Raw genomic sequence first — 6,000 nt, 5'->3', positions numbered from 1 at the left:
TATTTGGTCCTGTTTTTTATTGTGTTGCCTGCTGCATGTTTTGTAGTGTGTTATATTTCGCTGTCTTGCATGTTAAACTCTTAAGTTTGTCCACAGGATATATGGCATAATGTCAGTTACCACATAAAATAATTTTGTTCCTCGGTTTCCCGAAAAACTAATTTATAGCGACATACTTGAACATAAACCGGGTCAGCCATGTCTATCTTGTATTTTATTACAGGAGTTATTCAGTAAAATCCGTTTTTTTGTGTTTCTAAATCAAAATTCTGTCATTCTGTTCTCATACCATTTATATTTTCAAAGAGTTTCTGTTTTTAAAAAAGAATCAGCATTTTAATGTTTATTGTTTTGATATGTACCACCTTTTTAAGAGCCTTACAGTTTACAAGTTCAATTTCAGGAAGACTATAAAACAGTATTTCTAATATTGTTATGAATATAAAACTATAAAGCCTAGTGTATCATGTTAGATGCATATGTTTCGATGTTCTCTAATTTACCTACATGATCAAAACCTGAAGAAATACTTTTATATTATTAATAATATTTCAGGATGAGCACTTACTGGACTGAAAAAACAAAGGTTAACTTGATTATGAATACATGAATTTTCAGAAAAAATCTTAAAATGTAACTTTTGACTATGATTCACCTGGCTTCTGAGGATTTGTTAATCTCTCAATCACTGTTTTGCATTGCATTATGTGTTTGATCACATAATTGAAAGTACCTCAAATTGGGCACTGTAGAGGGGTTATTTTTATGCCTTTTATTGTACGCGGTCTCTTATACTGTTACAAAAGCTACCACAATATTAAATTTTTTGGTCCTATAAATAATGTGTACACCAAATTGCATATTTTTGCAGTTTGGGCCTCTGAATAAAACACCATTAGCTCTATATTTTCTTATGTGCCATAAAAGCCAGATAAAAACAAACAAACGTATTTTCGTTATATGCCAGGTGTTAAAACTATTTATTCAATATAAATATTTCAATCAACAAGTGCCATCAGTTCTCATAAAATCACACGTACGCCCTGCGTTCACATTGTGACCTGACTACATTGCTTAATCTCACTCCTATTCCACCTTGAGAAACAAACCTATTGCTCCATATCCTGGGTTGACCCTCTGGTGTTGTGTACAAGATCATTCCTCGGCGTTTACGTGAATTATACACCTGTGGTTATTTGGCAGCTTCACGTGTTGAAACTTCTGTCTACAGGCTTGAACCAACATTAAAAGTATTTTAATTGTAGTTCCAGTATTACGAAATGTGTGATTCACTAAATACCGGTAAAATCAGACTGGAATCTCAACTAAAATTCTGATTCACAACAAGATTAGCCTCTGAATCCTGGAAATGTGGCCAGCTAACAACTGAAGCATGTGTAAACGACACCTATAATGCAGTAGAAACCGGTTGTTACAATACTTTAACAGATCAGTGGTGTAACACAATCTTCAGTCGATGCTATTTCGCAAAAAAAAGGTCCATTGTCAATAGTGTAGCGATGTATGAAGCACAGTTCACATCCAAGAAGCTTTCTTTTGCTCAATATGGCGAATTTGGAAGACCAACTGGAAAGCAACCAAACTTATTCGCCCTTGTGCAAAATCCCAGAACGGACTGTTTGCATTAGGCTCTGAATTATGGGTAATACTGTTGTAAATGTTCACTTTCTTGCACAAACTTATCATTTCACTTCATTAGACCTCAATATATCATTATCAATTACCAAGGACTGTGGTTTCCGATAAAAATCTTCTACTGTTCTACTGAAGAAAAAAAGACGAGGAGGACAGGAAAGGTTAAGTAGTAACTTTAAATTAATGGTTATTGTCATGGTGTAAAGAACAGAAACTGCTATTTGTTAATAATTGGAATCTTCTCTGGGAGCGTCCAGGCTGTTTCGCGCTGATGGCCCGCACCCCAGCAGAGTCGGAGCGGAGCTGCTCTCTGACAACATCTCCAGGACACTTCGCTCCATTTGACTAGTAAGACAATTCTCAAATAACTATTATGATGACTTTTGTTCTACACACTCAAATGATAGAATTACTTGTGCTGTCCTATCTATTAAGACAATCTATTATTAAAACTATTAAGAAAAAATCTTGTCGTGATTAAACCAGAAACATAAAAAAAAATGAACAAAAACTATTTTTTTTTTAGTTTTGGCTCGTAAACATTATATCACTCCCACCCAAAGCAGGTATTGTAAATTAAATGATCACAGCTAATAGTTTTAATGTACTCTGCTTGACTGAAATTTGGCTAAAATCAAATGATTATATTGCTCTAAATGAGTCTAATTGAGACTGGTTGTGGCGTTGGTGTTGCAACCATATATAGTGATATTTTCAATTTTACCCAGAAAACAGGATGTTACCCTGTCAGATATGCAAAAGAAATCTATTGTGTCTCTTGCTCTGGCTACTGCGTATAGACCACCAGGGCCGTATGCTGAATTCCTAAAAGATTTTGCAGATTTCCTCTCAGACCTTTTGGTTACAGTTGATAAAGCGCTAATCATGGGAGATTTTAATATTCACATTAATAATACAAATGATGCATTAGGACCTGCGTTTATGACCTAATAAACTCTTTTGGGGTCAAGCAAAAAGTCGCTGGGCCCACTCATTGTCTTAATCATACACTAAATTAATTATATCACATGGAATTGATCTCCTTGATATAGATGTTGTACATCAAAGTGATGATATTACAGACCATTTCCTTGTATCGTGCATGCTGTGTATAACTGATATTAACTATATGGCTCAGCGTTACCGTCTGGGCAGAACTATTGTTCCAGCCACCAAAGAAGACAGATTCACAAATATCCTGCCTGATCTATCTCAACTGCTATTTGTACCCAAAAATACACATGAATTAGACGAAATGACTGACAACATGGGCACTATTTTCTCTAATACATTAGAAACTGTTGCCCCCATCAAACTGAAAAAGCTTAGAGAAAAACGTACTGTGCCATGGTATAACAGTAATGCCCACTCTCTCAAGAAAGAAACAAATAGTCTTGAGTGCAAATGGAGAAAAACTAACTTGGAAGTTTTTAGAATTGCGTGGAAAAACCGTATGTCCAGCTATAGACAGGCTCTAAAAACTGCCAGCAGCGAGCATATAAAATTCATTGAAAATAACCAGAACAATCCAATGTTTTTATTTAGCACAGCTGCTAGATTAACAAATAACCAGATGCCACCTGATTCAAATATTGCATCAACGTTTAATAGCATTGAATTTTATGAATTTCTTCACTGATAAAATAGATAACATCAGAAATACAATAACAAATGTAGATTCAACAGCATCTAATACTTCAGTTTCATCCATCGCACCCAAAGATAAACTGCAGTGCTTTACAACTATAGGACAGGAAGAGCTAAATAAACTTATCACTGCATCTAAACCAACAACATGTTTATAAGATCCTGTACCCACTAAATTACTGAAAGCGTTGTAACCTGTAGCCGAAGAACCGCTTCTCAATATCATTAACTCGTCGTTATCTTTTAGGTCACATCCCAAAACCATTTAAGCTGGCGGTTATCAAGCCTCTTATTAAAATATCACAACTAGATCCTAGTGAACTGGCAAATTATAGACCTATTTCAAATCTTCCATTTATGTCTAAAATTTTAGAAAAGTTGTGTCTGCTCAGTTGTGCTCCTTCCTCCAAAAAAATTATCTGTATGAATAATTTCAGTCAGGTTTCAAGCCCCACAATAGCACAGAAACTGCACTTGTTAAAGGGGGGGTGAAATGCTATTTCATGCATACTGAGTTTTTTACACTGTTAAAGAGTTGGATTCCCATGCTAAACATGGACAAAGTTTCAAAAAAAAATTTTTTTTTCCCAAAATACTCCTTCCGGTTTGTCACAAGTTTCGGAAAGTTTTTTTTCGAGTATGGCTCTGTGTGACGTTAGATGGAGCGGAATTTCCTTATATGGGTCCTAAGACACTTCTGCCGGAAGAGCGCACGCTCCAGTATAGCACAGCACTGAGAGCACAACAGCGGATACGCGGATTTGCGTATCGTTTATTTCTTAAGGATGATGCAATCCCAATGAAAAAGGGTCATGATCGTGTGTTGGAACCGCAGGCGGTGAGTAAAACTGCTTCAAATATCTCTGCCTCCTTGTTAGTGCGTCTGCCTCCCATGCCGGAGACCCGGGTTCGAGCCCCGCTCGGAGCGAGTCGTTGCTGCTGCTGCTCTCGTTCAGTTTCAGCCTCGGGATCTGATTCTGGATCATAAATAAACAGCTGAATCTGACTGTTAGCCACGGTTTGTTTAAGATGTTTTTTCCCTCAAGATTAACAGGATATTGAGTGAAAACGAGCATTTCACCCCCCCCCCCCCCCTTTAAAATTACAAATGAATTGCTTCTTGTGTCAGACCAAGGCTGCATCTCATTGCTAGTTTTGCTTGATCTTAGTGTTAATAATGACATACTCATAGATAGATTACAAAACTATACAGGTATTCAAGGGCAGGCTTTAAGATGGTTTAGATCCTACCTGTCTGATCACTACCATTTTGTTTATTTAAATGTGGAGTCATCTCATTTATCACCAGTAAAATATGGAGTGCCACAAGGATCTGTCCCAGGCCCTCTGCTATTTTCAATATACATGTTGCCCCTTGGTAATATCATAAAAAAACACGGGATTCGTTTCCACTGTTATGCTGATGATACTCAACTATACGTCTCAATGATACCAGATGAAACTTCTAAATCAAATTTTAAAGATGGATGACCAATAATTTTCTCCTATTAAATTCGGATGAGACCGAGATATTACTTATCTAAAAAGCTTCTAAAGAGCTTTTGGTAACTATTCCGGCTCTCTAACCATTAGGCCACAGCTGCCCCATCTTTTTAATCTAGATTAAAAACACATCTCTTTCACCAAGCATTCATTCATGCAAATGCGCATTAGTGGGTTAAACTAATTAATTTTACTTGTTTGGAACAGCAGCTATGCTAATTATGTCTCTATTTGTTTCTCTGTTTTGCCACAAGCTCCAGTCTGGATCCAGAACACCTGAGAAGAGATGACGCTGACCCTCAGAGGACCTCAGATGATGCTAACCCTGAAACAACATACAAAACAAACAAATATTGCTACAAGTGTTATTGCATCATATAATAATTGCTGTTAATAATGTTCATCTTCTGGCTGACTACGTCTTGTATTAATTTTTCTGAAAATTCCTGTCATATAAGCACAAACTGACAGTCACCACTGATAAGCTACTACTAAATATTGTAGAAATAAACTTTTCTGTAAAGTTGCTTTGCAATGATTTATATTGTAAAAAGCACGATACAAATAAACTTTAATTTAATTTAGATGTCATTCCAAATCTTTATGAAAAATGTTAAATGTGAAATTCAATGGAGTCCATTACAAGATCTAGAACAACACTTTCATTGTTGTGAGAAAAAAAACGGGTTTTGAATGACATGTAACAATTTTTTTTTCTGTTAACTTTCCCTTCAAAAGATGCTGTAAAATTTTACTTTTTGTCAGACAGTCACGCCCAGAGTTCATTGACGTCAATTAACATAATTCTTGGTAATGTGGGTTTTTTGTAAACTTGATGATAGCTTATTGGCCTCTGTCACAGCTTCCGATTTCACAGTGACTTCCTTAACCCTGAGAGCGACAGGAAGCCCACACTGTCCATCATCAGTCCTGGCAGAAATCATAGAGAACTGTTCATCTGTTTTCACAAACTATCCACTTATTGGCTAATGCATTGTACAAATACTGGAATGAAAAGTGAAGTCTTTTGTTATGAAGCACAGGAAGCACACATCGACCGATAATCAGGAAACAAATGAGACATCTAAACTTGCATTACTGACATATAAAACATTGCTTCTGCTCTCCCCGAAATATCATGGATTTCGCTATTAAACTAAACGCAGTTACAAAGTGGGATTCTGTTCTTAAGTT

The sequence above is a fragment of the Carassius auratus genome, chromosome 8 (genome assembly GCF_003368295.1).
Source record: "Carassius auratus strain Wakin chromosome 8, ASM336829v1, whole genome shotgun sequence".
NCBI classification, from domain to species: domain Eukaryota; kingdom Metazoa; phylum Chordata; class Actinopteri; order Cypriniformes; family Cyprinidae; genus Carassius; species Carassius auratus.
This window is presented reverse-complemented; position numbering follows the sequence as displayed.